Source organism: Odocoileus virginianus, chromosome 18, assembly GCF_023699985.2.
Source record: "Odocoileus virginianus isolate 20LAN1187 ecotype Illinois chromosome 18, Ovbor_1.2, whole genome shotgun sequence".
In the NCBI taxonomy this organism is placed as follows: Eukaryota; Metazoa; Chordata; class Mammalia; order Artiodactyla; family Cervidae; genus Odocoileus; species Odocoileus virginianus.
In genome coordinates, this window is record NC_069691.1 from 49,007,377 (window position 1) to 49,032,022 (window position 24,646).

Genomic DNA, 24,646 nt, shown 5'->3' on the forward strand with positions numbered 1-24,646 from the left:
CAGGGTTTTAAGACACATATTTCTCAAGGCAAACAAAGAGACAGAGTTTCTTTGAAGGTCCTAGGAAATATGCTAAGAGAAGGTTAAGCTTTTTAGCGTAAAAGGGTTGGTTTTTATATAAATATTCCAGGCTGAGTTTGGAACACTGCATTTCCTCTTTGCCTGGCTCCTGGCTCCTAGATTCTAGGGTGACCAACTGGTCGAGGTTTGCCTTGAGCTTTCTTAGGTTTAAAACTGAAAATCAGGACTTCTCTCACTGTCCAGTGGTTAAAACTTCACCTTCCAATGCAAGGGGTGCAAGATCAATCCCTGGTCAGGGAGATACGACTCCGACAAGCCTTGAAGCCAAAACAAAACAAAACAAAATGGAAACAATACTTTAGCAAATTCAATAAAGTTTTTTAAATGGTCCATATCCAAAAAGAAAAAAAATCTGAAAATCTCACTTGCCAGGAGCCCGTCAGAGCAGGGGCATCTGGGTCAGTTGGTCATTTGCCTCACACCTGTTCTCCCAGTAGTGATACAAAAAAAGAAAAAGAAAAAATTGGCCAAAACCAAAATTTGAAGTCAGCCAAGAAAATACCATAGGATACAGGAAGGACATGTGAGGGAACAAAAAGACAAAGAGCCTACATCTCTGTAATGAAAAAAATGATGATGAGAGAGAGAGTCTGAAGTGAAGAGGTTTCCCGAGAGAGCACATGAGACGTTACCACAAGGGTCTGGAGAGGCCTCAGGTGTGTTGGGAATCAAAATCCAAGAAAAGAGAAATTAAGGCCCAAGGTCCATGGCCCACCAGGTCTGTGGTGAGTGGAAAACTTAGCCAAAACCTAAAGGTGTGCTTTATTTTCCTGCTAGACTCTGAGTTTGTGCCTGCAGACGGACAGAAACAATCTCTGGCAACTGGCTTACCTGCCTTCCTTTCAGTTTTAAAGGGGAAAGTGCAAACGTCAGACAGAAAAAGACAAATATTATATCACTTATTTGTAGAACCTGGACAGTATATGGCGAGTAGAGATGGCAGAGTAGAAAGATGTGCGTTCATCTTCTCCCATGAGAACTCCCAAATTGCAAGTTGCTGTGAACAACCATCAACAGCAGAATGTTGGATTGGAACAAAAAACATACCCCACATCCAAGGGCAAAGGAAAAGCCATGACAAGACAGTAGGAGGGGCAAATTTTCGTTTAGGATCAAACCCCTCACAGTAATCCAAGTCTAGGCCGCAAACAGTAGCGCTGAAGAAGCTGAAGTTGAACAGTTCTTTGAAGGCCTACAAGACCTTCTAGAACTAACACCCAAATAAGATTTCCTTTACATTTTAGGGGACTGGAATGCAAAAGTAGGAAGTCAAGAGATACCTGGAGTAACAGGCAAATTTGGCCTTGGGAGTACAAACTGAAGCAGGGCAAAGGCCAACTGAGTTTTGCCAAGAGAACACACTGGTCACAGCAAACACCCTCTTCCAACAACACAAGAGAAGACTCTACACATGGACATCACCAGATGGTCAATACCAAAACCAGATTGATTATATTCTTTGCAGCCAAAGATGGAGAAGCTCTATACAGTCAGCAAAAACAAGACTGGGAGCTGACTGGGGCCCAGATCATGAACTCCTCATTGCAAAATTCAAACTTAAATTGAAGAAAGTAAGGGAAACAATTCGACCATTCAGGTATGACCTATATCAAATCCCTTACTCTTATACAGTGGAAGGGACAAATAGATTCAAGGGATTAGATCTGATAGACAGAGTGCCTGAAAAACTATGGATAGGGTTCATGACATTGTACAGGAGGCACTGATCAAGACCATTCCCAAGAAAAAGAAATGCAAAAAGGCAAAATGGTTGTCTGAGGAGGCCTTACAAATAGCTGAGAAAAGAAGAGAAGTGAAAGGCAAAGGAGAAAAGGAAAGATATACCCATCTGACTGCAGAGTTCCAAAGAATAGCAAGGAGAGATAAGAAAGCCTTCCTCAGTGATCAGTGCAAAGAAAAAGAGAAAAATAATAGAATGGGAAAGACTAGAGTTCTCATCAAGAAAATTACAGATACCAAGGGAACATTTCATGCAAAGATGGGCACAATAAAGGACAGAAATGGTATGGAACTAACAGAAGCACAAGATTTTAAGGAGAGGTGGCAAGAATACACAGAAGAGTGATTTTAAAAGATCTTCATGACCCAGATAACCACGATGGTATGATTACTCACCTAAAGCCAGACATCCTGGCATGTGAAGTCAAGTGGGCCGTAGGAAGCATCACTACAAACAAACCTAGTGGAGGTGATGGAATTCCAGTTGAGCTCTTTCAAATCCTAAAAGATGATGCTGTGAAAGTGCTGCACTCAATATGTCAGCAAATTTGGAAAACTCAGCAGTGGCCACAGGATTGAAACAGGGTCAGTTTTCAGTCCAATGCCAAAGAACGGCAATGCCAAAGAATGTTCAAACTACTGCACAATTGCACTCATCTCACATGCTAGCAAAGTAATGCTCAACATCCTCCAAGCCAGGCTTCAAGAGTACATGAACCATGAACTTCCAGATGTTCAACCTGGATTTAGAAAAGTCTGAGGAACCAGAGATCAAATTGCCAGCATCCATCAGATCATCATAAAAAGCAAGAGAGTTCCAGAAAAACATCTACTTCTTCTTCATTGACTACACTAAAGCCGTTGACTGTGTGGATCACAACAAACTGTGAAAAATTCTTAGAGATGGGAATATCAGAACACCTCACCTGCCTCCAGAGAAATCTGTATACAGATCAAGGAGCAACAGTTAGAGTGGGACATGGAACAATGAACTGGTTCCCAGTTGGGAAAGGAGTACATCAAGGCTGTATATTGTCACCCTGCTTATTTAACTTCTATGCAGAGTACATCATGTGAAATTCCAGGATGAAGCATAAGCTGGAATCAAGATTGCAGGGAGAGATATCAATAACCTCAGATATGCAGATGACACCACACTTATGACTGAAAGTGAAAAGGAACTAAAGAGCCTCTTGATGAAAGTGAAAAAGGAGAGTGAAAAAGTTGGCTTAAAACTCAACATTCAAAAAACAAAGACCATGGTATCTGGTCCCATCACTTTATGGCAAATAGATGAGGAAACGGTGGAAACAGTGACAGACGTTATTTTCTTGGGCTCCAAAATCACTGCAGATGGTGACTGCAGCCATGAAATTAAAAGGCATTTGCTCATTGGAAGAAAAGCTATCACCATCCTAGACAGCATATTAAAAAACAGAGACATTACTTTGACAACAAAGGCCCATGTAGTCAAAGCTATGGTTTTTCCAGTAGTCATGTATGGATGTGAGAGTTGGACCATAAAGAAAGCTGAGAGTCGAAGAACTGATGCTTTTGAACTGTGGTGTTGGAGGACTCTTGAGAGTCCCTTGGACTGCAAGGAGATCCAACCAGTCAGTCCTAAGGGAACTCAGTCCTGAATATCCATTGGGTGGACTGATGCTGAAGCTGAAGCTCCAATACTTTGGCCACCTGATGTGAAGACCTGATTCATTAGAAAAGACCCTGATGCTGGGCAAGATTGAAGGCAGGAGGAGAAGGGGATGACAGAGGATGAGATGGTTGGGTGGCATCACAGACTTGATGGACATGAGTTTGAGAAAGTTCCAGAAGTAGATGATGGACAGGGAAGCTTGACATGCTGCAGTCCATGGTGTGGCAAAGAGTCAAACATGACTGAGCAACTGAACTGATACTGATACTGATGTAGAACCTGAAAAATAGTACAAATGAACTTATTTACAAAACAGAGACAGACACACAGACATAGAAAATAATTTGTAGTTACCAAGAGATGGAGTGTGTGCATGTGAAAGTCTCTCAGTCATGTCCAATTCTTTTGCTACCCCATGGACAGTAGTGTGCCGAGCTCCTCTGTCTATGGGATTCTCCAGGTAAGAATACTAAAGTGGGTAACCATTCCTTTCTCCAGGGGATCTTCCCAACCCAGAGATCAAACCTGGGTCTCCAGCATTGCAGGCAGATTCTTTACCATCCAAGCCACTAGACAAGCCTCAAGGGAGCCAGTGGTTGGTTGGGGGTTCAGTTGAGTTCAGTTCAGTCACTCAGTCGTGTCCAACTCTTTGGGATTCCTTAGACCGCAGCACTCCAGGCCTCCCTGTCCATCACCAACTCCCGGAGTTTATCCAAACTCATGTCCATTGAGTCGGTGATGCCATCCAAACATCTCATCCTCTGTCATCCCCTTCTCCTGCCTTCAATTTTCCCAGCATCAAGGTCTTTTCAAATGAGTCAGCTCTTCACATCAGGTGGTGGGGGGACTCAATTAGGAGTATGAGATTGACAGGTACATATTATCATATATAAAATGGGCAGACAACAAGGGTTTTCTGTATAGCACAGGAAACTATGTCTGATATCTTTTTTGTGTGTGGAATTTTTTTTTTCAAGTCTTTATTGAATTTGTTACAATGTTGCTTATGTCTTAGGTTTTGGTTTTCTGGCCACTAGGCAAGGTGGGATCATAGCTCCCTGATCAGGGATCAAACCTCCACCCTCTGCATTAGAAGCTTAGAGTCTTAACCACTGGGGAAGTCTCTGTTTGACATCTTGTAATAACCTATAATGGAAAAGATCCCAGAAAATATATATATATATGTTGCATGCTTAGTCACTCAGTCCTGTCTGACTTTTTGTGATACGGGCAAGAATACTGGAGTTCAGTGCCATTCTCTTCTCCAGGAGATCTTCCCAACCCAGGGAACAAACCTGGACCTCCAGCATTGCAGATAGATTCATTACCATTTGAGCCACCGTGGAAGCCTATATATATATATATAAAACCAAATCACTTTGCTGTATACTTGAAATTTGCTGTAGATCAGCTATACTTAAATAAATAGATAAGTTTTAAAAATTAAAAGAAAAAGTATATGAAATAAAGAAGGAATGATTCTTGCACATTAGAATATTTTCTGATACTATCAAACCCTTACATCTGAAGGACTTAATTGAAATCTTTATTAAATCCCTCCTCCCTCAGCCTCTAGACCTATTCTACTAGTATCCCAGAGAGAGGAACTCTGATTCCCTTTTTCCACTTCTGTGACTTGGGGGGTTTCTCTCACCGAAGGGCTCACTTGTTCTTGAACTGAAAGGTAGGACAGTGAGATTATTCCACTGGGGCAAGGGGCCCCAAAAAAAGGGTCCCCCTTAACTCTTCCATGCCTGCATCTAATTTTATTGAACTCCTAAACTACCGCCTCCCCAAGGAAAGAGGCTGTTTTATTTCTTCAGAATAATTCAGCAAGAGGTAACCAAAAGTACTTTGCACTCTGTCTGTTGGAAATGGGAGATAAACATCAGTGTTCAAATTTCCCCAGAGTCCTGCTGCTTGCCTGCCCCTACCATCTCCAGCATGATTTACTCAACCTGTATGCTGGGCACCCCCCAAATCATCTCCCATCCACATGTCTCTGTTTTGGAATTGTCTGGAACTCCCAGGTTACCAAACCTCTGAACCTGGTGGATTCTACCCCCACGCATCCAAAAGCCATATGTGGTTCTTACTTTCCTCAAATGCCCTTATATTCAACAGTGATAAGATGGGAAAGATGGGTATTATTAAGTCTTTATTTTACCAAGAGTTTCACTGGTGGCTCAGCAGTAAAGAATCTGCCTGCAATGGAGGAGATGCTGGTTTGATCTCTGGATGGTGAAGATTTCCTGGAGGAGGAAATGGCAACCCATTCCAGTATTCTTGCCTGAAAAGTCCCATGGATAGAGCAGCCTGGTGGGCTACAATCCATGGGGTCACAAAGAGTCAAACGTGACTTAGGAACTAGACAACAGTGTACAAAATGCCTTTATGTATCATCACTCATTTATTTGTTTCACCAGTGTGTGCCAGAGTTTTTATTTGATTCTCAAAATTCAGGGTGTCAGGGCACAGTCATTGTCCCTGTCTCACATATAAGGAAGCTAAGGTTCAGGAAGGTGACTATTAACCCAAACTCACATGGTTACTGGCAGCACTGGGCTTGACTCAAGAGCTCCTGGCTCCCAGTTCTGGGAATGCTGAGGTGTTTAGCATTCATTACCATCCTTTCCATGCCAGGAAAATTGTCCTGATTTGGTCAGTGACAAAGCTCAAGCAGCATTTTTGCTGGGTTATATATTCTTAACTCAGAAGATTAAAGGTACAGGTGCTAAGTTTTCTCCATCAGCTTCACTACACTTTTCCCTTAAAGCTTTATTTCCTATTATGGAAAAGATTATCCTGAACTGTATTTTTTTCCCCTCAAGTGGAGCAAAATAAAATTTTTTAATGCCTGCAACATTCACCTTTAGCTCTATGCATTCTGTGCATTTCATAGGTTCATTTCAGAATAGCTTATGTTAACCTTTAGGTGACATATTTTTAAGTTACTTGCTATATTTTGTTTAACTTTCAACTCTAATTTTATCCTGAGTGTACACCATTTAGATCAGAACATTTAAGTGTTTATAGTAATAGTATGTCTTTATCTTGCTGACGTTGCCCTCGAATGATCTATGTGTTTTTATAGAAGACGTCTCATAAAAAATTTTCAGCTATTGTAATATAAGTTCTCTCTCTTACTCAAAGTATGCTTTTGCTTAAATGTTTAGTGAGTTGTGTTTTGACACTAAGTCTTTTTTAAATGTAATCAAAGCAATCCAAAATTTACCAAAGTCCTAAAACGACATTACTAAATATTTCCATAAATAATCTTAAAGACTTTTGACAAGGCATTTGAAAAAATTTCCGACTTTAATATCTGATTGTTGATTTAGAATCCTTAAAAATACATGAAGTTATTTGGCCTGAAAAATTATACTAAACAAAATCAGAATCTAAATGGGATTTTAAGTCCAGCTCTTAATATCTTTATTTGATTAAAGTACTAACCTCATTCATAAATGTCAGCAAAAATCACTTGATGCTGGTTTATGTAATATTCTCATGTTGAACATCACATTAAAACAATCCTTAAATAATAATAAACACTGACTCAGCTAATGCTGGAATTTTAGACCTCATTTTAAGAGCATAACTACAAGAGAAAAATAATAAGGCAACTGGAAGTGGACATAACTACTTGCTAACCAGTCATACCACTAAATAATAAAGATCAAATTAATTTCACTCCTACACTATTTGATATCCTTTGCATATCCTACAAGATGGCGAAGTAGAAGGATGTGCACTGATCTTCTCCTGCAAGAACTCCAAAATCACAACTCACAGCTTAACAACCATCAACAGGAGAATGTTGAATCCCATGAAAAAAAAATACCCCATGTCCAAGGGCAAAGGAGAAGTCCCAGAAAGATGATAGGAGGAGCAAAGTTGCATTTAGGATCAAACCCCATACCTGCCAGAGATGCTCGGAGGCTCAAACAAAAGCATGTGCACACCAGGAGACCCCACAGAGACTGAGCCAGACCTGCGTTTGAATGTTTGAGCATCTCCTGCAGTGGTACAGGTCAGCAGTGGCCTACCACACGGGCAGGGGCTCTGGGTGCAGCCCACCTGGCTGTGACATAAGCCCTCTTGGAGGAGGTTGCCATTAACCCCACAGAGCCGCCAGAACTTGGGGAAACAGACTCTTGGAGGGCGCAAACAAACAAAACCTTGTGTGCACCAGGACCCAGGAGAAAGGAGCAGCGGCCCCACAAGAAACTGCCCAGACTTGCCTGTGAGTGTCCAGAAGTCTCCAGTGGAAGCGTGGGTCAGTGGTGGCCTGCTGCAGGGTCAGGGGCACCGAGTGTGGCAGTGCCTGTATGGGGCCTTCTGAAGGAGGTCGCCATTATCTTCATTACCTCCACCAATTTTGATCTCAGGTCAAACAACAGGGAGGGAGCACAACCCCTCCCATCAACAGAAAACTGGATTAAAGATTTAATGAGCATGGCCCCGCCCATCAGAACAAGTTTCCCCAACAGTCAGTCTATCCCATCAGGGAGCTTCCATAAACCTCTTATCATTATCCCTCAGAGGGCAGACAGAATGAAAACCACAGTTACAGAAAACTAATCAAACTGATCACATGGACCACAGCCTTGTCTAACTCAATGAAACTGTGAGACATGCCATGTAGGGCCACCCAAGACAGAGGGGTCACAGTGGACAGTTCTGACTAAATGTGGTCCACTGGAGAAGGGAAAGGGAAGCCACTTCAGTATTCTCACCTTGAGAACCCCATGAACAGCTTGAAAAAAGTAAAAAGATAGACACTGAAAGATGAACTCCCCGGGTGGGTAGGTGCCCAATATGCTACTGGAGATGAGTAGAGAAATAACTCCAGAAAGAATGAAGAGACAGAGCCAAAGCAAAATCAACCCCCAGTTGTGGATGTGACTGGTGAGGGAAGTAAAGTCTGATATTGTAAAGAACAATACTGCATAGGAATCTGGAATGTTAGGTCCACGAATCAAGGCAAATTGGAAGTGGTCAAGCAGGAGATGGCAAGAGTGAACATCAACATTTTAGGAATCAGTGAACTAAAATGGACTGGAATGGGTGAATTTAGCTCAGATGACCATTATGTCTACTTCTGTGGGCAAGAATACATTAGAAGAAATGGAGTAGCCCACATAATCAACAAAAGAATCAGAAATGCAGTACTTGGGCGCAATCTCAAAAATAATAGTATGATCTCTGTTTGTTTCCAAGGCAAAACTTTCAAGATGATAGTAATCCAAGTCTATGCCCCAAACACTAATGCTGAAGAGGTGAAGTTGAACAGTTCTTTGAAGGCCTACAAGACCTTCTAGAACTAACACCCAAATAAGATTTCCTTTACATTTTAGGGGACTGGAATGCAAAAGTAGGAAGTCAAGAGATACATGGAGTAACAGGCAAATTTGGCCTTGGGAGTACAAACTGAAGCAGGGCAAAGGCCAACTGAGTTTTGCCAAGAGAACACACTGGTCACAGCAAACACCCTCTTCCAACAACACAAGAGAAGACTCTACACATGGACATCACCAGATGGTCAATACCAAAACCAGATTGATTATATTCTTTGCAGCCAAAGATGGAGAAGCTCTATACAGTCAGCAAAAACAAGACTGGGAGCTGACTGGGGCCCAGATCATGAACTCCTCATTGCAAAATTCAAACTTAAATTGAAGAAAGTAAGGGAAACAATTCGACCATTCAGGTATGACCTATATCAAATCCCTTACTCTTATACAGTGGAAGGGACAAATAGATTCAAGGGATTAGATCTGATAGACAGAGTGCCTGAAAAACTATGGATAGGGTTCATGACATTGTACAGGAGGCACTGATCAAGACCATTCCCAAGAAAAAGAAATGCAAAAAGGCAAAATGGTTGTCTGAGGAGGCCTTACAAATAGCTGAGAAAAGAAGAGAAGTGAAAGGCAAAGGAGAAAAGGAAAGATATACCCATCTGACTGCAGAGTTCCAAAGAATAGCAAGGAGAGATAAGAAAGCCTTCCTCAGTGATCAGTGCAAAGAAAAAGAGAAAAACAATAGAATGGGAAAGACTAGAGTTCTCATCAAGAAAATTACAGATACCAAGGGAACATTTCATGCAAAGATGGGCACAATAAAGGACAGAAATGGTATGGAACTAACAGAAGCACAAGATTTTAAGGAGAGGTGGCAAGAATACACAGAAGAGTGATTTTAAAAGATCTTCATGACCCAGATAACCGCGATGGTGTGATTACTCACCTAAAGCCAGACATCCTGGCATGTGAAGTCAAGTGGGCCGTAGGAAGCATCACTACAAACAAACCTAGTGGAGGTGATGGAATTCCAGTTGAGCTCTTTCAAATCCTAAAAGATGATGCTGTGAAAGTGCTGCACTCAATATGTCGGCAAATTTGGAAAACTCAGCAGTGGCCACAGGATTGAAACAGGGTCAGTTTTCAGTCCAATGCCAAAGAACGGCAATGCCAAAGAATGTTCAAACTACTGCACAATTGCACTCATCTCACATGCTAGCAAAGCAATGCTCAACATCCTCCAAGCCAGGCTTCAAGAGTACATGAACCATGAACTTCCAGATGTTCAACCTGGATTTAGAAAAGTCTGAGGAACCAGAGATCAAATTGCCAGCATCCATCAGATCATCATAAAAAGCAAGAGAGTTCCAGAAAAACATCTACTTCTTCTTCATTGACTACACTAAAGCCGTTGACTGTGTGGATCACAACAAACTGTGAAAAATTCTTAGAGATGGGAATATCAGAACACCTCACCTGCCTCCAGAGAAATCTGTATACAGATCAAGGAGCAACAGTTAGAGTGGGACATGGAACAATGAACTGGTTCCCAGTTGGGAAAGGAGTACATCAAGGCTGTGTATTGTCACCCTGCTTATTTAACTTCTATACGGAGTACATCATGCAAAAGTCCAGGCTGGATGAAGCACAAGCTGGAATCAAGATTGCAGGGAGAGATATCAATAACCTCAGATATGCAGATGACATCACCCTTATGGCAGAAAGTGAAGAGGAACTAAAGAGCCTCTTGATGAAAGTGAAAGAGGATAGTGAAAAAGATTACTTAAAATGCAACATTCAGAAAACTAAGATCATGGCAGACAGTCACATCATTCATGGTAAATAGATGGGGAAACAATGGAAACAGTGACAGACTTTATTTTCTTGGGCTCCAAAATCACTGTAGATGGTGACTGCAGCCGTGAAATTAAAAAACGCTTGCTCTTTTGAAGAAAAGCTATCACCAATCTAGATAGCATATTAAAAAGCAGAGACATTAGTTTGCCAACAAAGGTCTATGTAGTCAAAGCTATGGTTTTTCCAGTAGTCATGTATGGATGTGAGAGTTGGACCATAAAGAAAGCTGAGAGTTGAAGAATCAATGCTTTTGAACTGTGATGTTGGAAAAGATTCTTGAGAGACCCTTATACTCCAAGGAGATCCAACCAGTTGATCCTAACGGAAATCAGTCCTGAATATTCACTGGAAGGATTGACAGTGAAGGTGAAGCTCCAATACTTTGGCCACCTGATGTGAAGAACTGACTCATTGGAAAAGACCCTGAGAAAGATTGAAGACAGGAGAAGAAGGGGACAAGAGAGGATGAGATGGTTTGATGGCATCACCAACTCGATGGACATGAGTTTGAGCAAGCTTGGGAGTTGGTGATGGACAGGGAATCCTAGCATGCTGCAGTCCATGGATTCGCAGTCAGACACAACTGAGAGACTGAAGTGAAGTGAACTTGGTTAGCAAATCTGTAAGTATAACAGCATAAGGATATTTGAAACCTTCACTGTACATATGTTGAAGGGCATTTGGTGGGTGAAGGGTGAGGGGATTCAGGATAAGCCAATGAATAGTATAAGCATATCCCATTGCTATACTTCACTTGACAAAAAAGAAGTTCTTTAATTGTAATGAATGTTGTAAAGCAACAGTCCCCAACTTTTTTGTCACCAGGGATCAGTTTCGTGGAAACACTTTTTCCATGGACTGGGGTTAGGGAGATGTTTTCCTGATGATTCAAGTGCATTACTTTCAGGCGTTAGTGCCAGTGATGGGAAGCAACTGCAAATACAGATGAAACTTCTTTCGTTTGCCCACCACACACCTCCTGCTATGAAGCCTAGTTCCTAATAGGCACTGGAACAGTACTGGTCCATGGAAAGACTATGAATGGTATTGTTTGCAGAAGAGGTTTGGACAAGTAAGCCAAGTCCAAACACAGTATGAGTCAACTGAAGTGCTAATAAATTGCTGCTTCTTCACGAGGGAGAAATACAAGGTTATCTATTGCCCTGGGGTAACTGGCTAGTCCTCTGGGGAAAGGTATTTTGCTGAAGGCTTGGTGTACACCTGGCTATCTCCCCAGAATTCCATCAATCGCTGTCTCTCCTAGGATTTTCACATGATCTTAACAGTACAACCAGGTTGAACACCTAAATTGGACATTATCAGAGCAGCTTGGGTGAGGGGAAGCCCATGATACTGAGTTCATTTCATTGCTGCCACTTGATTCAAGAAACCAGGAAGCAGCTCTGAATTGGGGAGGAGAGACTGCCTGAGAATGAGTGGTCCGATCTGCTGATGACAGAGGCCACAGACACAACCTGTCTCTCATCTTCTTCCTGAACTTGCGGCCAAGCTGTTAGCCACAACTCACTAATTCCTCTAGATTTGTATCTCTGCCCCTTTCTCCTTCCAAGCAAAGCAAGGAATCAGATGCACTCTGATTTTTTCCTTTGGGTAAGATTTTCCTTCTCCGGGGTTCTGGGCCACCTCAGAGCAAGGTTGCAAGGATGCACCTGTCCAGTTCTAGCTAGAACCAGCATGTTGTACAAAACCACCTATGGTCTACCCCTGAATTTTTTTCTTTTCAGTCAGTTGATCAAAGGAAACTCCCCAAGCAACAGGAGAGCTGGACTGAGGGTAAGGGGTTAGAACAGCAGAAGTAGGTGCCAAGGTAACCCCAGGCTCAATGCAGTGTGTGTGCCTCCAGTAACTCTCTGAATCCCGCCTCTCAGGTACCTCTGCGGCTTGGTAGACTGCTTCTATGGAGACCCAAACTTACGATGTCTGGGGTCAAAAGACAGTTAATGTTACATGCTCACTTGGTGCATCTGAGCCAGGTTCTGTGTCTACCTGGAACTAGTAGTAAGTTGGGAGAAGAAGCCATTTCTCAAAGAGTAAAAGGACTTTTTTCCTCCAAAACCCTAAGAGTCTTCTCTTGGGACAGCAAGGGGCTGCATACAACATCTCTTTTTTTCCACAGACAGTCTGGGAGTCATTGGATCTTTTCAGTCATGAAGGCTAAGGAGCAGACTTTCTTCTCCTTCAGCTTGGACCATCTGCAGAGCCTTTTCTTGCTCCCCTCAAGCCTCACCGCTTCATGATAAACAGGGCAACTTAGCAGATTGAGATGTAGTTTATGTTGCTACCAGAGGCCTTTTTTTTCCATGAAAAATAAAAAAATGGTGTCTCAGACTTGAGTTAATCATTTTCATTGGCAAAAAAAATGCATGTGTACATATACATATGTAAATTCTGTTTCCTAGTTGAAAGAGTATGAAGCAATTTATATATGGTATTTAAATAGTTTCTTCTGAAGCAACGAAATGTATTTTAGTCTAAAGGCAAATTCCCACAACGTAGTAAGTTCTATTTTTAAATTATACTACCTCAGCAACATGCTATTGAATACTTTGACTATTTTCATTTATCATTTCTCTTGTTTTTATCATGAGGCATTGTTTGAAGAATGTACCACTCCATGGAACTAGCAAATGATTAATAAGACTTCAATTTGGGGGAATTAAAGAAATTAGTCAGCATGCAAACTCTTGCTGCCTCATCTGGTCTCTATCATGCATGCCTAAATTATCTGTGCATCATTTTATCTGGATTTATATCCCTCATTACTGAAAAAAATTACAAGGTGAAAAAATAAAAAAATATTCAGAAAAAAAATGTGTATGTTAACAAACATCCTGAAAAAGAATTCTCCACTGATTATTGATATCACAAATTGACCCTGTGTCTCTTAGGGTGGAAGAATTAGTCTTCTGTTAATGAAAAGGAAATAGGTTAGCCAGTTTGTACTCAAACCCAGAAGAGCTGAAATATACTGATTAAAGATGACTTTGAAAGAGGAAAAGAAAGACCAGAATCCTGTACGATGAATCATTTTACATACTGATCTCTCCCCACTGAATGCATATTTTCTACACTATTTATTAATACAGTCAAAAAGCATTTTCTGAGTCTCCTCTATGTTGGCATTGCTATAAACAAAGCACACGTACAATTTTGCATTTATGTTTCAAATGAATATGATGATCATTTTTGTTATATTTCTAATGATTAATGTCAACTTTTTCAGCATCATTTTACTAAAACAGAAATGTTGTGGGAATGTAGGTTTTTCAAATTTTACCTTCACGGACAACTCTTCATTACAAGGCAGCACAACATAGGTTTGGGTTCTGAAGCAACATGGTTCAGTTCATTTCAGTTGCTCAGTTGTGTCCGACTTTTTGCGACCCCATGGACTTGAACACACCAGGATTTCCTGTCCATCACCAGCCCCCGAAGCTTGCTCAAACTCCTATCCATCAAGTCAGTGATGCCATCCAACCATCTCATCCTCTGTCGTCCCCTTCTCCTCCTGCCTTCAGTCTTGTCCAGCATCAGGGTCTTTTCCAATGAGTCAGGTCTTTGCATCAGGTGGCAAAAGTATTGGAGCTTCAGCTTCAGCATCAGTCCTTTTAATGAATATTCAGGACTGATTTTCTTTAAGATTGACTATTTGGATCTCCTTGCAGTCCAAGAGACTCTCGAGAGTCTTCTCCAACACCACAGTTCAAAAGCATCAATTCTTCGACTCTCAGCTTTCTTTACGGTTCAACTCTCACATCCATGCAAGACTACTGGAAAAACCATAGCTTTGACTACATGGACCTTTGTTGGCAAAGTAATATTTTTTAACATGCTGCCTAGGATGGTGATAGCTTTTCTTCCAAGAAGCAAGCGTCTTTTAATTTCATGGCCACAGGCACCATCTGCAGTGATTTTGGAGCACAAGAAAATAACGTCTGTCACTGTTTCCATTGATTCCTCATCTATTTGCCATGAAGTGATGGGACTGGATTCAATGACCTTAGTTTTCTGAATCTTAAGTTTTAAGCCAGCTTTTTTTACTGTTCTCTTTCACTTTCATCAAGAGGCTCCTCTTCACTTTCTGCCATAAGGGTGGTATCATCTGCATATCTGAGGTTATTGACATTTTTCTCAGCGATCTTGATTCCAACTTGTGCTTCATCTAGCCCAGCATTTCACATGATGTACTCCGCATAGAAGTTAAGTAAGCAGGGTGACAATATACAACCTTGACATACTCCTTTAACAATTTGGAACCAGTCTGTTGTTGCATGTCCAGTTCTAACTGTTGCTTCTGGACTGCATACAGGTTTCTCAGGATGCAGGTAAGGTGTTCTGGCATTCCCATCTCTTGAAGAATTTTTCACAGTTGTTGTGAGCCACATAGTGAAAGGCTTTAATGTAGTCAATGAAGCAGAAGTAGATGTTTTTCTGGAACTCTCTTGCTTTTTCAATGATCCAACAGATGTTGGCAATTTGATCTCTGGTTCCTCTGCCTTTTATAAATCCAGCTTGAACATCTGGAAGTTCACAGTTCACATACTGTTGAAGCCTGGCTTGGAGAATTTTGAGCATTACTTTGCTAGCATGTGAGATGAGTGCATTGTGCAGTAGTTTAAACATTCTTTGGCACTGCCTTTCTTTGGGATTGGACTGAAAACTGAACTGCTCCAGTCTGTGGCCTCTGCTGAGGTTTCCAAATTTGCAGGCATATTGAGTGCAGCACTTCAACAGCATCATCTTTTAGGATTTGAAATAGCTCAGTTGGAATTACATCACCTACACCAGCTTTGCTCATAGTGATGCTTCATAAGGCTATATGGATCCAAGTCCATGGAGCAACATGGATTCAAGTCCAAATTCTGGTCCCCACATACCATGAGACCTGGACCCACTAACCACTTCAAGCTTCCTTTTCCTCATGGATGGAGTAGTAATAATAGGAGCACTATTCCTATGGTTGTTTTGAGGATTAAATGACATAATAACATATAAAATGTTTAACACAGTGCCTAGCACAAAATCAGCAGTGCTTGTGTTATTTTTACATACCTCTATTATCAGTCAGTGGATGTTCTTTTTATTCTTCATGGCTCACGTCACATATTCTCTCATTCATTAAGCTTTTCCTCATCTTTCCAACTGGAGATGCTCCTTTCTTCCATCCACCTTCCACACTTTGTGTTTGTATTGTTCTCACGGTACTTGACACTTTAAAAATGTGTACGCCCTTCTCTTACCCAAACTGCCAGATTACAAACTCCTCGACAGTCATTTTGCCTTATGCCCCTACTGGGTGCCTAACAGTCTTGTACATTAAATAGAGGTTCAATAAATATTAATAAGTTAGAAAAATTGTGGATGTGACTACATTCTACAGGTAAGAATACAATGATACAGACACATGATGTGTTTTCAATTAAAGTTTTTTAACTTTCTGATTAGTTTTTAGTTGATTTTAGTTTCTGATTATAAATGATTCCACTCTTTTGCAAATCAGTAGCATCTGAATTGGAGAAGGAAACAGCAACCCAGTCCAGTATTCTTACCTGGAGAATCCCACGAACAGAGGAGCCTGGCGGGCTGCAGTCCATGGGGTCACAGAGAGTCGGACACAACTGAAGTGACTTAGCAGCAGCAGCAACATCTGAACTAGAGACTGTTTTTCTATACCAAGCTTACCTTGTCCTTGGATGGTTTCATTATTTTTTTTAAAATTCTTTTGACCACTTGCAACTTTTTATTCAGGTTAAGTTTATTTCTCTTAGAAACATAAGTATGTCATCTGGCACAGTTACAACTATTTTGGTTCTCCAAACAAATCAATGTTTTTCCAAATCTTTTCCTAATGTTCTGGCTTACCAATGATCCCTTACTTCTTTGCTATATTTAGTTATACTATATTTTTTTGCATAAAGCATCAGTATTATTTTCTTCTTTTGGCAGGTTATTCCCCTCTGTTTACAAGTATTTGTAGTATCCATAATGGTGTCAATTAAACTCATGAAATAGTTTTAATATAACTTTTTTGTATCTATATGAGAGAACTAAAATGACAAATGACTTTCAACCTTTTAAGTAACACAAATCCCAAAACCTTTACTTCATATCAACATGTTACCATAAGTAACATCATCATAAAATAATTTAAGAGCATAAAGCAATCTGATTGGCCTCCAGCCCATTAGCTTATAAACTTATCAAAATAATTTCATTCTTATCTCTTAATTGATGACCAGGAATAATGAGTTTCAAATGAAGCTATAATTGCATTAGTCATGGTTATCCTTGATGAATGAATAAATGTAAAAACTATTGCACTACAGAGACACACATTAATATAATCAGTCATGTAATTATAGTACAGTAATTCAGTGCCCTTATGTAGTCAGTATATAACATATAGGCACATCACTGGAAAAACATTTGATTCAGATTTTTGTAAGGATCCACAAAACTCTGTGTAAGTTATTACAGAAAAGTTAATTAAAATGTGTGCCCTTTCAAAAGCTTGCAACTCATCTAATTTCCAAAGTAAAATAAAATTAGCTCAATTAGAGAAAAGCAATAACAAATGATTATTTCTGTTTCTAAAACTGCTCGGCATCTCTCACAATTTATCTTGTGATTATCTTAGACTTTATAAACTTTATTAAATACACCTATTATAGGTTAGAATGAAATTATTGCACCCATAATAACACACTAATGTTTTTCCTCTTTTTTAAAATTTTTATTTTATATTGGGGTTTAGACGATTAACAGTGTTGGGATAATTTCAGGTGAACAGTGAAGGGATCAGCCACATGTACACATGTATCTACTCTTCCCCAGACTCCCCTCCCATCCAGGCTGCCACAGAACATTGAGGAGATTCCTTGAATAACACACCAATCTTATGTATCTACTGGGCACTTTATAATTCTCAGCCATTTCACCTGCATTATCTTATCTGAAATCAGTTTTTGCCAAATGTGTCATCCCCTCATGGTATGCAAGCAACCTTCTACTACAGGGTCATTACGGCCCCTTGTATATTGTCCCAGTGCCAAGGAAACTCTTGGTCCCAATTTTCCCAACAATGTCAATTACACGGTATTGTCCGCAGCCCCCAAACCTCCATGTGCTTTGTAATGCTGATGCTGGGACCCTCCAGATTAAATGTCTGCTTTGCCACAGGCTTCTTAGGGAGAGAGAGGCAGACCAGAAGAGAGTTGCTTCTGTTTAGGTCCTGTCTCCGCTCTGTCGCCTCAGGACACCCTCCACACTGGCACCTGATTCCAGCCTCTCCCCAGCACTCCCACAACCAGCCTTGTTGTACCCTCAGAGGTACAGCCCCTCCAGGAGTGCCCACTCCTCAGAACAGGGTCCACTCTATAGCACTCTCTCTTCAAGACATCAGGTTTAGGACTTCCCTGGTGTTCCAATGGCTAAGAATCCACCTGACAATGCAGAGGACATGGGTTTGATCCCTGGTCTGGGAAGATTCCACAGACACAGCCTGTGTGCCACAGCTGTGCTCTAGAGTCCAGGAGCCACAACTATTGAGGGCACGAGCCGCAACTACTGAAGCCCGCAGAACCTACAGCCCATGATCTGCAGCAGGAAAAACCATCACCATGAGAAGCTCACACACTGCAGCCACAGTAGCCCTCTCTCACCACAACTAGAGAAAGCCCAAACCACAATGAAGTGTCAGAGCAGCAAAATGAATAAATAAATTCAAAATAAAACACATCAGGTTCTTTTCCCTTCATGATCTCATTTTTTATTTATCAGGTATGGAAAATATTTACCTAACTCCAGTGTGGCCTTCACCCTATTCCCTTCCCTCACTCTATGGGCAACCACTTTCATTGGCTTTGAGCTTATTCTTTTACTACTTCTTTTGAAAATATAAGAAAATGGTATGAAGTCTTAGCACTCCTTCATGCTTTCTTAAACAAAGGATAGTCACTCTTCATGCTGTTCTGCACCTTATTTGTACCCAAATCAGCAACAAAAATAGCTTAACCTCTTTGCTTCCAATTCTTATGTCTCCAATTTTTCGCATCTGATGACAATGGCTGAATCTCCCAAAGTTAAATAGTAGTAAAGATTGCAGTGTCTTTTTTGGTCTTGACTTGAGTAAGAATTCCTCCAATTATGCCCTTCTTTAGTTAAGATGAAGATTGTATTCATTATCATATTAGAATAGCTGTCAATTTCTAACTGGGCTTCCTCAGCAGTAAAGAATCCACCTACAATACAGAAGATGCAGGAGACTCAGTTCTATCCCTGGGTCAGGAAGATCCCTTGGAGGAGTGAATGGCAACCCACTCCAGTATCCTTGCCTGGAGAATGCCATGGACAGAGTAACCTGGTAGGCTCATAGAGTCATAAAGAGTTGGACATGACTGAAGTCACTGAGCATGCATCTACACAATTTCTAATTACTTTTTGACCTGAATGAGCATTGAATTTTTTAAATGTCATTTAAGGATCTGTGTAGATGGTTTTGATCATTAGTTCTAACAATGTGATGAATTCTGTCCATGGATTTGCAAATAGGGAGGCAATCCCTAGGGTTGTCACAGTATGATCACTATGCATCGTGTGTGGTCTAAACATCTGATCAGGCAACAGCCGGATGAAAAACTGGAAACTTAGTCATGGGTCCTACTTTTTTAATTGCACCATTTTTATTTGTGTAAAGAATTTGGTCTTGATTCTAAAAGCAGTAAGATACCATTCATGAAGCTTTTTATCTATTAAGAGTTCCAAATTTTAGAACCATCTATGAGCAGAAAAAGTCCAGTTCTTGCAATGAACCAGGTAAGAAATGATAAGGCCTGAAATAAATATGGGAGAATTCAGAGATATTGAGGCAATGTCATTGTCATGACTAATTGAGTGAAGAATATTAACAGGAAAGAGGGGCCTAAGATAACTTCCAGGTTCTGGCATGAGTGTTAACTTCCAAATACAGACTTTTTTTTTCTAGAGGTTGGGAGAATTGCTAGGGACATAAATACAAATTTTGAAATGATCAGCGTAGAGATGGTAATTGAATCTATAGAGCGGAAATTTCTAAGAGTGGACACAGCAAAAAAAAGAAGAAAGAAAGGGCTCAAGGCATCTTACTCACCCCAGAGAGTTGTGAGGAAGATTAAATGATACTGTTACCAAGTCCAAGCTCTCTCTGCTGGCTGCACCATAGGCCAATAAATCTGAGAGATGAGGTGTTGAGGCAAAGAATACGACTTTATTCGGAAAGCTGAGAAGATGAAGACTAGCCTCTAAAAATAACCATCTTCCTGGGGCATGGATGCCACTCTCTTTTATGGCTCAGAGTTGGGGGGAGGTGAGGAAAATAAAGTAAAAAGACCATTTAATTCTTGCAAACATCTCCCAGAATGGCAAACCACAGGCAGGGGGATGTGTTAGTTTCACTTCCTTACAGTCATTTCATGGGTGGTATGAAGTGGAATATCTCCTGCTATATCAACAAACAAAGATGTCACAGCTATCTGCAATTTCAGCTCCCCAAATGTTAATTTCTGAGTCAGGAAAGTAAGCAGCAGACTAGAGGCACCATTTGCCACACAAAGAACTCAAGATGTCACAGTCCTTCACAGGTAGGCGGGCTCAGGTTATCTCCCTGAGGAAGGTCACTATGGATGCCTAGAATAACAAGCTCATGGGGTTACATGGAGTCAGACACAACTGAGTGACTGAACAACAATAATAACAAAAGTGGCAAGGTAAGGGTTAAAGTCACAGAAGCAGATCCAGTATGAAGTCAAAATTAAGCAATACAATGTGTATAAAAATATTCTCTGTGTTACTTATTATTTCCTTCCTAACATGATTTACATGGGGTTTTTTTTTCTTTAAGTTTTTTTTAATGTGGACCATTTTTAAAGCCTTTATTGAAATTATTATAACATCTTTTACAATATTAAATTTTTACAATATTGTTTTTTTTACTACATTGCATGTGGGATCTTAGTTCCCCAACCAGGGATTGAACCTGGGTCCCCTGCATTGGGATTGTGGAGTACAACCACTGGACCACCAGGGAAGTCCTGGTTTACATGGTTTAAATCAACACGACTTACAGAACACATAGTTTATGACTCACATTCATAGTACATGTCAATACCAAATAAAGACTGTATAAAATCTCCGATCCTACCTCAGTCTCCTCTGAGAAAAATGCTGAAAATTTCCATAGCTGCCCATTTGATACTTCCTGAGTTTGTTTCTACCTGTAAATGCAAATGACAATATTTGTTTTTCTTTTTAACAAGTGCTTTTAAACTACTTTGGGAGAAAAATGTCACTTGCCTTTGGTAAATAACGTGATAATTTTCAAGACATACAACTTGGATTTTATTTACCAAATTTTATTCTACTATCTGTAACTATTTTTATAAGCATATAGCCTTTCCATTCAGTTTCTTTACCAATTAAGATGAAAATCTAAAATGCATTTTATGTATAGAACCGATTTATAACTTTAGAAACATCACCACAATCCTCATGTTCAACCCTTATAAACCTGAAAAATGTGTAGTATATTGGATCCCAAACAGAGCTGCTAGAGAAATAAACAAATTAGATGATTGGGAAGTTTAATACAAGGGCTACAACATAACAATAGGTGGTGCTGCTGGATACTGGATACTAAATGTGTACATTTGACTCAACACATGTCATGGAAATTCTTCCTGAACAAAATGACTATGCCTATTAAATTATAAGTTGGTTTGGGAACAGAATGAAAATCTGATCAGGAGAAGCATTTGAGAGACACAAAAGCTTCTAGCAACTTCATGTACTGAAAAGAAAGATAATTCCACCAGTAGGAGCTAGTTTTTATAAGCAGATTTTCATTTAAAGTCATGGAATTCAATGTTAATTTCACAAGTTCAGAGGCAGCCCAAGTCTTCTCTGCTTGTATCTGTCAAAATCAAGTTATAATCACCAGGTTCTGAATTTAGATAAGTGAAAAAATACTCAAAAATGCTCCTTTTTATATTAATAAAATTAATTTTTTATGGAAGTATAGCTGATTAACAATGTGTTAGTTTCAGGTGTGCAGCTCAGATTCTTTTCTCATACAGATTATTACAAGATTTTGAGTAGAGTTCCCTGTGCTATAAGGTAGGTCCTGGTTGGTTATCTGTTTCATATATAGTAGTGTGGAAATGTTATCCCCAAATTCCTAATTTATCCTTTCCTCTGCATAAAAGCTCATTGACATAACTATGCTGTTATGAGTTCCCCCTTCCTTATACTGTAGTTTACATGTATACAGATGGTGTGTGGGTGCTCAAGAACTCAGGCGTGTCCGACTCTTTGCAACCCCATGGACTGTAGCCCTTCTGGCTCCTCTGTCCATGGAATTTTCCAGGAAAGAATATTGGAGTGGGTTGCCATGCCCTTCTGCAGGAGATCTTGATCCAGGGATCAAATCCATGTCTCCTGCATCTCCTCCACTGGCAGGAGAATTCTTTACTGCTGAGCCATCAGTTGCCTGTAAAGCACTATACCCTAATAAATTAAAAAGAGAAAGAAAGAAAGGTCTACTGTAATGGTATTTAGGCAGCAGTATTTTTGACTTGGGCTTCCCAGGTGGCTCAATGGTAAAGAATTTGCCTGCCAAGCAGGAGACATGGATTCGATCCCTGGGTTGGGAAGATCCCCTGGAGAAGGAAATGGCAACCCACTCCAACATTCTTGCCTGGGAAATCCCCTAGACAGAGGAGCCTGGCAGGCCACAGTCCATGGGGTTGCAAAGAGTCAGACATGACTTAGGGACTAAAACAACAACAACAGTTTTGGAGTCAGTATACATAAAATCGATTCACTTCATTTATAGCAGAAACTAACTCAACTTCGTAAAGCAATTATACTCCAAAAAATTAAAAATTAAAATGACAAAATAAAATAAAATGATTGTGGCAGAAATATAACTTCCACCTCTTTCTTTGTGATGGAGTCCCAGTTGTGGGGTAGGGGTCCCACTACATAGTCCCTGGCACAATCTACTTCCTTTGCTTGGAAGTCCCTCTCCAGGATGACAGATGCAAATACTTGTTTAATTCTCTAGCTTCAGTCTGGTTCCCAGTTCTGATCATAGTTCCTACCACATAGCATGTGCTCAGTAGCTATTAACTGAAAGCATGAACTCCGACTACCCATGTATGGCTATTTTCCAAAGAACCTACACATTAACTCTTGATTCCGACTACTGGTTGTTTTGTTTTGTTTTTTTTCTTTGAGAGCTGATTGGTTTAATATAAAAGCAATTCATATTCCTATGTTTTGTCCAAAATTGAATTAAATCTTCTCCTGGTGGATTGTTAGAGACAGCAAGTTGTGAACTCATGACAGGTGCTTTTGTATGCTCCGTGGCAAAAAAAGAAAATGAAAAGAAGAAATCCAGAAACTGCCCAGCTTTGGGGACTACACACATGATGGGGATTATCTGTCCAGCTTATGATGCAATTATACCAATCTTGCTTATAGCCCAGAGGTACTCCCTCATAAATGAATTATTTTAAGGCAGTAAGTATCTATCCCATGTTTTGAAGGCTTACTTCAAATATTGTAGCATCTTGTGATTGGAATCAGGTAAAGACACATTTTATTTTCCCTGTGCACCCCAAAATATAATATTTGGACACTTTTCTCTGAATTTCATGAGATAGCATATGTGGCATAGATATATTTTATGGTTGCAAGATAGGTTATGAAGTCTCTGGTAAAGGCAATCTCTCTCTCTATGGGTCTCTTTTTTAGCAAATCCGTTTATGTTAAATAATTGGGGTAGATTAGCCAAAAATGCTTTCATCTTTGTTTCTTGCCTACATGGCATTTTAAAATAATTAAACCCCAGATTGTTTCTGTTTTTCACCTAGGTTTACAGGCACCCAGCAAAGAAGCCTCCACTTTGATTTTAATCATGGCCAGACGATGGAAAGACTCTGTCTCAGAAGCGGCGAGAGCAGCGAGTGGAAACCCTGCTGGGTAATTTCAAAGCAATGCACTTCCTGCTGGTAGCCCTACAGTATGATTCCTGTTCTGCCAGGGGCACCAATAGAAGGCAACTGCCAATTTGCACCTCACACATAAATTCACATTATGCCAATAGGCTTCGAAGAAAACCACAAGCTTCCCAGCTCAGCCGTCAGAGGTCTGTTAACAGACCTTTAACTATGATCTATTGTGCGGCAGGGCCTGAAAGACGCACACGGGGTCCGCTTTATAGAGACTGCACTTGCCCTACACCGTTTTTCTTGAGATAATTATAAGTGTTTATTTTGGCTTTTAACAACTTTAATCACATTATTTAGCATGTTGCTGTTTTGCCTTCAAGTTAAATAAATGCAGAGTTCTTCTGAGAATGCTCCACAAGTTCACAGGTAGGGTGCTTTCACCAAGGACAAAGTCAAGGTATGAGATGGAGGTGGTTAATTTCACCAAAGTTTCAGGTATTCAAGGAGGCTTCCCTCCACAAACATGTAGACAAGTTATACCAAGAGATAGAGAATTACTAAAAGAATAAGGTGTGGTTGTTCTAATTAAAATAGCACAGCTCTCCCTTTGCTTTGAGGTTCTGTTTTCAGTGGTTTTAAAAACTAAAATGGCTTGCACCACCTTTGATGGCAAATTTTGCTGCAATTACCATGTGGAATACAATGGCACCTCTCTGAGTTATCTAGAACTCAGTTTAAAAATAACCTTAGCTGATCACAAAAGGTTCTGTAGTCGCTGTTAACTTTGAGCAACTGTTGAAACATCATGTTGTGCCAAACTGCACTTGATCGCCCAGTAACAGCAGAGCTATAATACACATCAATGAATTCTGAAAATATCTTCCTCCAAAGGAAACAGGTTTTAGCAAACCAAAAATGATGATTAACCTTATTCCTAAATCCCCTCATTCAGTGGGCATGTGCGTGAATTGGAGTATAGCTAGATTATTCAATAAATATAA